General features: G+C 40.7%; 1 protein-coding gene across 1 annotated transcript in view; it reads right to left on the minus strand.

The window, feature by feature from the left end:
* Window positions 1-118: 118 nt before the first annotated feature.
* LOC135343177 (spatacsin-like) overlaps window positions 119-12,198 on the minus strand; it is a 157,933-nt gene continuing 145,853 nt past the window's right edge. The window contains exon 44 of the transcript XR_010397087.1: window positions 119-203. The gene's annotated coding sequence lies outside the window, so the exon portion shown is untranslated. The remainder of the gene's footprint in view (window positions 204-12,198) is intronic.

Below are 12,198 nucleotides of genomic sequence, written 5' to 3' on the forward strand. Positions count from 1 at the left end.
AGTACACACACTCAGCTAACTAGCTGGGGCTCCAGGTTGCACAGCCTATATAGACATGGACTCACCAGCTGGGGCTCCAGGTTGCGCACTTTAATGAACTGTCCAGCGAGGTTGTTCTTCTCAGGAAGGCTCTTTGAGAGGATAATGGTGAGAGTGTCGAATGGATCTCTGTTGACAATCGAGGCATAAGGTGTACGCAGAGCCTGTGGGTGTGTGGTGTGTGATGATAGTGTGTGGTGTGAGTGTGTGGTGTGGTTGTGGTGTGTGTGTGTGTGTGTGATAGTGGGTGTCGATAGTGTGTGGTGTGTGATGTGTGTGCATGGTGATAAGAGTGTGGTGTATGCATGTACATGTACATGTATGTACACTACTGCATCTGGTTTTTGGAATGACAATGCATTATTAGGGATACTACAAGACTGTAAGTTGATCCCTTCACACATCCCATAACTCGAGGGGGTGATAGACCTAAGGAAGAGCCCCAAGGAAGAGCATATCATGTGCAGTTGATATATTGTATTACTCAACATCCTGACACATGCTGACACAGTAGGGCATAATACAGGCGTAACGTTGTGTGTACAAACAATGGACAAGATATGATCCTAACTATATATCATTACAAACAATCCACTAGCCGTGGTGTCTAGTGTCATAACAAACACAGCTACTACGCCCGAGAGAGGAAATTCAATCACAATCGGTTTACTAGCTCAGCGAATAATCACGAAAACAAAGCTGATTTTCCAGTTTGAGGGCTTCGAAAACCAATCAAATGCTCAGAAACAGGAACAAATAGCAGACCTTTAGACGCCATTTAGTCTACTAGTAGGCAAGCAAGCTAGGAAATAGTGTCATGAATGTTCTTCCTAGGAATGCTAGCTGTGTTTACATGCATAATTATCATTACCGAAAATGTATTTTGTGGACTTTTGGAATTTTGTAACACTGAATAGTTATATATACTTTAATCAGCGCAAATATCTCAGCTCGGTAATTACAGCCTTTAACTAAATACAAACATAGAGGAAACTGACAAACAAGATTTACATAGCTATAAATAGAAACATACGATCTGTCCTAAAAAAAGGTTTTCTTACGGCGTTTCAGTCAGTTGCTTCATAAAAGGCCTCAGGGGACTGCCTCACTAATTGGGCACACTTATGACTACCTATGACTACCAACACCTGCAGAGGTAATTGGCCTGTAATTACTGCACACGTTGGATGCCACACTATACACCACCGCCCCCTTACAACTGCTACAGCAAAATAGTCTATACATGGTGTTATTGAAGTCATTTAGTCATAAAGACTAATCTGGTGTGTCTCTGTTCTGTCTCTTTTTCTTAATAGCCAATAAAGTCTTTCATGTCACAATATCGCCGTTACCAATGTTGTATAATTATGACACCACAATGTGATATCCATATAAGGAATGCTTTACTTATTTCAAAGATTCTGCAAAACCCTGTAAGGGCAGCGATATTGACATGAAAGACTTTATGTTTATACGTACGTATACGTTTCATGTCAATATCGCCAGCTCAAAACCAGAGACAGTATATACATGTATGTAGTCTACAGAAGCCAAATGATGCATTACATGTACTTTGAAGACATTATGAATATATGCGTTAGACAATCATATCAGAACTGAACTAGGATACACATACACATAGGCAATTCAGTGCAGGGTCTGCTGTAAATAAGAATGCTGAACGGACAAGGCACAATGAATAGAAAGCACTTGATCATCTCATTATACCCCCACACTAAATGAATGTCATTGCAACACTGGCATGTGTTTACTCTCTACAAAAACTGTGGGAAAATAGCACACACATTTAGACATGAGGGGCCATTGTAGCAGCAGAAGTTACTAAACTGTGGGAAAATAGTACACACATTCAGATACACGCAGACATGAGGGGCCATTGTAGCAGCAGAGGTTACTGTAAAGGTCAAATATAAATAACAAAACAGTGTTCACAAGAGTATTCCTAATGCCCTAGCTACATGGTAAACAAAAGAAACCTCAGCTGTTAAAAGTCAGCTTTTATATATATAGACCAGTGGTGTTAATGTTATGTGGTCTATCCCTTAGCTACTAAAATTCATTTCTCAGTGTACCCTGTCAGGTACACAGTGAGCCTTCTGTTCTAGTGATGTCACACTAGTCACAGTATTACTTAATTACAATTCTTATTATCTATTTATAAATGAGGGATTTATAATGATGGGAAAAAGGGAAATCAATGCCTTTATGTTGATAAGGAAAGCCATAAGAAGAATGACAATATTATGGGTGTCAAAAAACCACTTGACACCCGATGACCCTGAGTGGGAAAAGATTAATAATAATCCCATTTCAACAAGAGTGGGCCGTTCAAGTTGCATGAGATCATGATCACCGGCAGTTAACATGTACAGCTACGTGCCCTGTACATACATGTACGTATAAGATTCTAATTAAAAGCCAGTTACAAACACAACAGGACTACCAGCTTTACCTTGCGGGTGGCCATTCAACATAACTATAATAGCATACATGTTATAATATAGGTGGGTATTGTAGGGACAAGTTGTTTACATAAAGACAATCACTACAACACCGGATGGGTGGCCTAACCACACAAGACGCTCCACAAAGGTTTTGGGGACCGGACCAGAAAGCATAGTCCCATTAACATGATTATGCCAGAAACGCACCTTATTAGAACAGTTGCCATGACTCTAATTTGTTGAACTCCCTTTAATCTAGACATGCAGTCAGGGATGAATGGCCATGTACATTAATTAGTTCCCAGCCCCTCCCTCCCTCCCAGTGAATTAAGCTAGGACATACGTACATTACACTGAATGGGACTGACTCCCACGCACTACATTGTGAATGCGATTATCAATAAGCCATGTGCTCAAACAAAGAAGCTGGCTGCACATTCTAATTACTTATTGTATAGTTAAGCATGCTTACATTCCGCAATATGACCTCAACAGGAACAAACCTTTAGATACATGTTTATAAACAACTAGGTGTACTAAATAACACCTAGTAGAGGTCAAAATTATTATGCCAGTCAACTGAGGGAACATACACTACACATGCAGAGGATTTCAGGTTGGTTGGCAGAAGTTAAAAGTTGAACTGCAGTCAGCCATGACCACACACTGTGTGTTTCGTGGTCATGGCTGACTGCAGTTCAACTTTTAACTTCTGCCAACCAACCTGAAATCCTCTGTATCTGAACAAGAGCAGCTGAATAAACACACACACACCTTATCACAACGTATCATAACAAAGTAAGCTTACTCCTGAGGAATTTTAATGACAAAAAATTTCCCCCTTAGGGGGGTCAAATTTTGTGAGGGGTCATAACGAAAGTTGCTATTTTATGTTATCATGCACCTGACAGCAAGTACAAAGGTTTCACTAGCCCCCTTGATACGCACGAGAAGCCTTATATAAACACCCCCAGACACGGAATATGGAGGCCCAGAACTAGGGGCACAATTAACATCAATCTCCTGATAAGAATTTCCGAGAAAAGAATTCATAATAACACATACAAGCAGGAAGTAAGTTTGCCAACCAAAGGACACTACGTACATGAACTCGCACAGTATACGCGAGTACTTGGGTATTGCCCAACAACAAGTAGAGAAGTTGAGATGTTATGAATTCCATGTATTGTATATTGTACCAAAGGTACGCTTTCTTTTGGGACAGACCCGATGTACGTATCCACTGCCCATGATATCAATTCCTGTCCTAAATAATTATTTTGTTACTGTTATTACTCCCAGGTGACGTAGGGAGAGTGATGTGGTTGCTAGGGCCATCAGAATATGTAATCTGCATGTTACACAATGGTTTTCAGAACACCTATTGCATTGTAACAGTTGGATATTTTAAAACAAGCCCATCACACTCAGACATTGTATGTATGGTACTACTCATAGTATTGCCGGGGTGCCACTAAGCGTGCAGCTACACAAAAGGTCATTAAGATTACCAACAACATTCCTATTGCATTGTAAACACTTTGAAAGTTCAAAACAAGCCTATCAGCTGTTAAAGATCAGAAGTTCCTGTACAAATTAAGTCATTTTGTGTGGTCATGCTATTGCTATTGACCCTATCATATCACTCCACTAAAATTCATTTCTCATCAGGTATAATTATATAGGCCTGGCATAAATTATGCTTAAAATTACTATTATTAGGCTGCTTATGTTTTTATCAGTCTTTTGATTCTCACCTTACTTCTTTACGTTTCTATAATTATAATAAATTTTCTAAGGAACTTGAAACAAATTCTTTGGCACAGAAAACTTTCTAAAAACAAAATGGGTCAACTGTTAGCATTACTCATGTTACTTAGGCTTAGTGCTATTATACCAATATTTGCCTATATCTTATTATAGCTATAGGAGGCTAAATATTTGGCTATTAAGGCATTGCTCCAAGGGTTACCTATTAGTCTCAAAATAATGCCAGCATAATTGGGCAAGGCCTAGTCAGGTACACACAGTGAACCTTCTGTTCGAGCGGTGTCATACCTAGTCACAGTATCACTTGCAAATTCAATTACATCTACATGTGCATAAAAATGCAAATACAAATTGATAGAAAGGGGATTTATTTCAAGGCCCATGAGGAAAGCCACAAGAGGCATGACATGTGATGTCACAAAGGGTGTAGTGTATTTATAGCCAGTCACCTAGCGCCTGTGAGCTGATGAGACAAGATGGCAGCTTATAATTATAGACATCCCATAAACCACAGTAGTGGTATATTACATGCATACCCTACTTGAGCAAAGTCAATTCAGTAGCAGCCATGTATGTACATATATATAGCGACTCAAAACAAGGAATTAAGTTACTACATCCAAGTGCCCTATTAAGTTACTACAGTTACTATAGACATAGACCCCAGCAAAACCTGGATTGATTAGAAATCAATAGAAATCAATTAATAACAAGGGTAAAAATAGCCTTCTTTGGGTGGTCGTTCCTGACAGGCCGAGTCATATAATAAGATATTCATAGCATAATTTTTATAGCATATATACCGGTCTTTAAACAACAATAACTGGTTGTTTACATGTCTGCACGGGCGGCCTAATTACCGCTGAAGGGTTCTACAAAGGTTTAAGTTTGGGGACTGAATCAATAGCAATGTCAATAATGTACACGCAGCATTATAGATTCTCAGTTGATAAGGGAAAATATCATACGGAGTGTTTATATAGTCACCCTAGCTGTGACATCATCGGGTACAATTATACTGTCATGTACGTTCACCAAGAGATTGTCACGGAAACTGCGTGACATGCACAGACTATAGCAGTAAATAAAGGTAAACTAGAAAATACAATAATTCCTCTACTGACATCGTAAGCATTCAGAGCTCCCTTACTTCAAATATTGACCATATCCCTGTTATTAACATGCAGCAGAATCAACAGGCAAACCTTCCCAGCTGCAAATGGCTTATGCAATTATAGACAGTTGAAAGTACTCGATCACTTCAGTCTAACATCATTATCTCAATCAATACACAGTGAACCTTGAGTCCAGTGATATCCTACGTGCCTAGTCACAGTTCTTACCATGGGAGGTAACTATTGCATATGCACGTTTATCATGGAAGTGGGATTTCAAAGGGACCTACTGTGTATTCTAGAATGTTCTAGATTCACTTGATGGGGGAAATTAAGTCATACAGAGACATAATTTATAATTATGACATCACTGATGTCACAAAGAGTGTCCACTTTGAAAGCAGCAATGACTATACCGGTATGCCCATACGCACCAATACAGGATGACAGAGTTGCGTATGGCAATCAACATCCACAAAGAGTAGCACTGTTTACAGCGCACTGCACTGCACTTATAATGACATCCTATAGTGCCACGTACACATTAGATGCAAAATGCACAAGAAAGAATACATCAGTCATTGATAATATTCACAGAGTTCAACTGTGTGTACACAACACACAGGAGTGCAACCTTTACTTTGGGTGGCCATCCCTGTCAACTCAACATGTGTATACAGTCATATTCATGTAAGCAACAACACTGTATAACATAACTGGTTGTTTATAGCCTCCCCCGGGAAACAAGGACCTGGTTGTAGATCGGACTTGATAACATTGCACAGTAACTCAACAGGGCCTTTTATACAATCATACTAGCTCATTAATTTATCACTGAATAAACCCAGAGGTCAAAAATATTATGTATACATCCTCATCAACTTGAGTGCATGTACATAATAATGTAATCAGCTTTACTGTATTCCTCGTGCCACCCATGCTCTCGTGTGGTTACCCCTCGTGCCACCCATGCTCTCGTGTGGTTACCCCTCGAGGCATAACAACACATATTATACTTAAGCAAAAACAACTGAATACAAACACAACCAACTGAGCGCTTTATGACAAACAAATTCCAACTGCACGTACACAGAATATGGACACACAGAGAGTTAAAACGAATTTCCGAGAAAGAATCACATAAATGCAGGAAAGCATGGGAAGTAACCATTTGTTACTATATGAATTTTAACAAAAATTGCTTTCTCAAACTGAATTTCGTTCTCAGGCTATTTATGGCAAGCTAGCTAGCTAACTATTTACAAGCAGGCATTGTCAGCACAACTATATATTGGTTACCTGCGGTTGTCGTACATGCATCATCTCTTACATAAGAATAGAGTTAATCAGACACAGCTGAATAAACACATCGATCATGTCTATCAACAAACAAAGTGTTCTTTATTGAGAATTAAAAGCTACGTAAGGGACTTATGCATGGACCATTTGTTTGTCAATTCACCAGTGTACTTATAGCCACTAGCTGAAAGCTGATTTCAGTCCCAAAAACACACAGGCATATAGCATTAAATAAACCTGAGTATCCTTACAGTACACATGCACACATGCACACACTATAACAAGATACTTGTACATTAATAATTGATTACAAATTAAACAGAGAAGCTTTAAGTTATTATGTCTGCATGGTAATGGAGAGAAGAGGCTTCATTCAAGCTTGGCCAACTTTTATTGCAAAGAAAAACCACAACCATAGACACAGAAGCCCTCCAACCATTGGGGATAGACCCAGAAGCCCGCCAACCATTGGGGATAGACCCAGAAGCCCGCCAACCATTGGGGATAGACCCAGAAGCCCGCCAACCATTGGGGCACTAGAAGGGTAACTTTAGGACGGCCATAAGTTGCTTTCCACATAGCTCAGAGAGCCAACACCAAACTAGGTACCAGACTCACCAGTACAATGGTGAGGTCTGCACTGTCATGGTTAAATAGCTGTGCCAGCTCTCTAGCCTGTGTGATAAGCCCAGCGTTCAACTATAGGGGGGAACATTACATCATCAGCACTGAATATAACATTCCAACCAACTACTAAATATGGGGACAAGGTCATGCATGCATGCATGGGTTGCCTAGCAAGTCGATAAGTATTGAGAGACTGCAGGTGACCCAAGGTGGTATAACCATGCACTGTACCATGGGGTCACACCATGTACCCATATTAGCAAAGTAACAAAGTAAACAATTCCAAGAAACAATTCCAGCAATACTAGTACATGCATGGTTAGATCAGGTACTGCACTATGGCATGTATACGTGTGGGGGGTCTGTGCATGTGCGTGGGGGGTCTGTGTATGTGTGACAATTAATTAATGACTTACTAATCTTCCCAGTAAGAGGTCAAACGCATGTCCTTCCTGTAATAAGAAAATATACGTACATGATACAGTGATGACCCTTTACCAGTTACACAAATACACCCACTTTTCAGACAGACCGCTTTTGTTTGGTCCATCAACTTAAACTGGGACATTTTCTGATAGGAGAAGCTCGTTTAGCCGTCGTCAACCTTTGAACTCTTCCTCGGCCGTCACTGAGAGTGATGAGAGGAGGGAGGTGTGGTCAGTGTACTGGGAGTAGTCTGGTGCTCCTCCTTGAAGCTCAGGCAGGAAAGGAAGAGAAGAAGAACTGCTACTACTAGTGGACTGTAGAGGGACGGAGAAAAAACGATAATTAGTAAATGAACGGACGGTACACTGCCTCCATCTGGTACCAAAGTCATAGCAAAGCCAGCTGACACGATTAATGGAGCTAGTCATTCAGCTGTACATACATACATAGTGAAAAAAATGTATGTGTAATGCATGTGGGTGTGGTAGGCGGTGGTAATGATGTTGCAATATGCAATCTGCTGAAACCTATCCTAAGATATTTGCTTATACATAATTATTATTTGCACTTGTTTGCAGCTGTTATTTGGCTTACATTTAAAAGTGGGGCAATAATTATATAACATGTATTGTCCCACTTTTATATTGTTAATTTGAACCTTAATTGTTGATATTCATGCTCGTAATTCTAACAATGGGTATAAGCTTATTCAGCTTGTGAATGTACTAAGCTATCGTGTAGAAAGTATGCACGTCTGTATGACTAAAGCTATCCTAGTAAGAATTGAGATATTTCACCTCAAAGAAGTCAGCTGCTAGTAGACGGTCGACGTCCTCGTTCTGGAAGTTGGTGTCACACTGACTCCAGAAGCTGAGTCTAGCGGACAGGTAACGCCAGTAGCTCGACTTGATCAGCTTACGGAGGTTGTGCTCCGCCTGTACGAGAGGAAGGGAGACAGTGGTGTGTGCGTATAACAGTGCAGTGTGACTGTACACAGTGGTTGAGGGTATACAGCTGCACATATCTCACACAGGACAATGACCTTCAACCTCATTACGATTTTTAGCACCCAAAATGTTGTTAGGAATGATATACCCAGGAGGTAGGTACTGTACTATACTCATAATATTGTGTGTGGGGAGAGGAGTAGGGGTAGTAACAGTACAGGGAAACAACTGGCAAACAGACACACTCTAGGAAAGGTCAGTGGCTAGGTCGGGAGGTGAACACAAATTATGTGAACTTTGCATTCCCTGCACAATTAGGATTGTCTCTTGAGACCACATGACACAACAAATATACAATATGGCTCCCGTATAAAGCATTACAGCCAATACAGCCAATACAAACATATATATACATAGGTGGCAGAATAATTGCATTTCTCCAGAGAGTAGGTTAATAACAGGTGTTAGAGGGAATTAGGATAATAAGTATGAGGGTATTCTTAAGCAGCACTAAACTTTGTACTTAGAAATTTCAAGACTGCATGTATACAAACAAACAAAGGGGGTGGTAGTTGCTTGAGGGGGCGGTAGTTGCTGGAGGGGTCCGTCTGTGTTCTGGTGCCATTGACAACAGTATTCAGATCTCAATACACACCATTTCATACCAACACAACAGCGACTCAGTAAACAGCATTGTAGTTTCAAGTCTCCTGGTAACCAATCACTAATGGCACTAGGGGCGATCATTGTTAGGGGGGGGGGGGGGGGTAATATCAGTATAGGAAAACAACTGGCAGTCAAGGAAAGGTCAATGGCTAGGTCGGGAGGTTAACAAAAACTATGTGAACTCTGCATTCCAAGCCAATAAGCCATATTACATACATACATTGACATGTACATGCATGACTCAGAATAGCAGGTGCTAAAAGAAATTAGTTATAAGAGGAAAACTTTGCACTTTACATTAATAAGACAAGTTAAACAAAACATGGGGGGGGGGTAGCTCAGGGAAATGTTTGAGGGACCTGCCCGTGCACTAGACAAGAGCAATGAGGTGGATCCAGATATATTAACAGACAATACAATAGCTCAATAAACAGCATTGTGGAGTCAATACCAGTCGCTCTCTTGAGAGATGGCCTTGAGTTCTGCTAAGCACACTAATGGAAACCATTTAGATAATCAAGGAAGTCTCTCTTGACCTACATGTAGTTGTGCCTGGGCTTCCTTACATGCTTCAAATTAATTATGAGATTGTGGTGCATGTGCAAGATCTGTCTCAAGTTTCTACCCACCCACCACCCACCCACACCCCTCTCAACTAAGCATGCAGTCAACATGGTATAACACAACAGTGCCTATGTTATGGTGGTGGTGCATGGCTTCAGTGGGTGTTTTCAATCAGTTAGTGAACTTTTTGAATATCATCTCAATTACGAGTAGCAGGAGAAATTAACAACTTGTTTTTAAGTGAACTTGTTGTTGTTGTTCTATCACACCGTCTAATGAATGGAAACTTGTGTTTACAGACAACTACGAAAACAGATCCACCAAACAGATCCACTGCTAGCTGATGGGAATCCATAGAAAACAGGTCCACTGCTAGCTGATGGGAATCCATAGAAAACAGGTCCACTGCTAGCTGATGGGAATCCATAGAAAACAGATCCACTGCTAGCTGATGGGAATCCATAGAAAACAGGTCCACTGCTAGCTGATGGGAATCCATAGAAAACAGGTCCACTGCTAGCTGATGGGAATCCATAGAAAACAGATCCACTGCTAGCTGATGGGAATCCATAGAAAACAGGTCCACTGCTAGCTGATGGGAATCCATAGAAAACAGATCCACTGCTAGCTGATGGGAATCCATAGAAAACAGGTCCACTGCTAGCTGATGGGAATCCATAGAAAACAGGTCCACTGCTAGCTGATGGGAATCCATAGAAAACAGATCCACTGCTAGCTGATGGGAATCCATAGAAAACAGATCCATTGCTAGCTGATGGGAATCCATAGATATAATTATAGTGCCCACGTCTTCAGTGGGTGTTTTCCATCAGACCGTTTTTGAAGATCATGCGTCGGAAGGATTTCTTATAGTGTGAACCATAAGATGCACTTTACATTAATAAAGAATTAAGAGACTATAACAAAAGGTGTGGGTGGGGGGGGGGGGTAGCTCAGGGAATGTTTGAGGGGTCTGGCTAGGGCAACTAGAGTACTGAAGTGCTAACCATCGGCTGTTGACATGATTTAGAGGTAGTCACAGTGTCATAATAATAAAGAAGCAACAAACCACAATTCTAGCTTTCTACTTTAAAACTACGCAGTGCTATGGCCGGCAGCCAGGTAAGCATGCTCAGATGTCACAAACAAACACACACACTAACAGACTACTATACTCGCTGGCCGAAGCACGGCCTTGGGTAATAAGGTGGATCGAGAAATTAGCCGACAATACAATGGCTCTCAATACCAGTAGTCAGGTCTCTTGAGAGATAATCCTGCTAAATAAACTAATGGCAATGAAATTAGGACAATCAGTGTGCACTAGACGAGAGCGATAAGCAATATGAGGAATCAACAGACAATACAATAGCTCAATAAACAGCATTGTAGAGTCAATACCAGTCAGGTCTCTTGAGAGATGGCCTGGCAACTGCATGGTTCTGCTGTAAGTACACTAATGCAATCCACTAGACAAACAAAGTCTTTCAAAACTTTACCTGAGTCTAGCTGCGCTGGGTTTCTTACATGTAATTATGAGATTATGGTGCATTATACAAGAATCTGTCTCAAGTCACCCACCCAACCGCTCTCTGACTAAATGATGTAAGCACCAGCCAACACAACACAACACGACACGACAGGTGTTTTCCATCAGACTATAGTATAGTACCGTTTTTAAAGATCGTCCCGGTTACGGCATGACTTAACAACCCCGACTTGTTTTTAGTGAAGTTGTTGCTGCTCTATCGCACTGTTTAATGGCATCTACTCTTATTTACTGACAGTTAGGAAAACAGACCCACCAGACTGATTCAAACATGGAATTCAGACTTGTGCTTAACAGAGAGCTAAGAAAACAGCTAGACGCACTGACTCGTATATACACAATTTGTTGAAAGCATTGCTGACATTGCACTCTGTGCCTAGACTACAGATTGAGTGTATTTGTTGTGGTAATTATGTTTTCCTGTTCTGTTGCTATGAGATCCAGAGGTCAGATAATTAGAAATCAGTAAAGCACGACTTCAAAGAACTAGACAGTTCAGAATTGAAAGGTGAGTACTGAGATTACGCAAAACAGGGGAATATCAAACACTGATGTATATGTGGCATGACTATAAAGTACATTCTAGAGCCACCAGTAACAACATGCGGTGAAGGCAGTTCTTAAGACAATCGCATTCAGCAAACACATCGGAATTCCATGGTATGCAAGAAGCCTTGTCCTTTGGATAGGAAGCACACAAGGGGGAGGTTACAACCAGGATCTGTTTACAA

The sequence above is a fragment of the Halichondria panicea genome, chromosome 10 (genome assembly GCF_963675165.1).
Source record: "Halichondria panicea chromosome 10, odHalPani1.1, whole genome shotgun sequence".
Taxonomy (NCBI): Eukaryota; Metazoa; Porifera; class Demospongiae; order Suberitida; family Halichondriidae; genus Halichondria; species Halichondria panicea.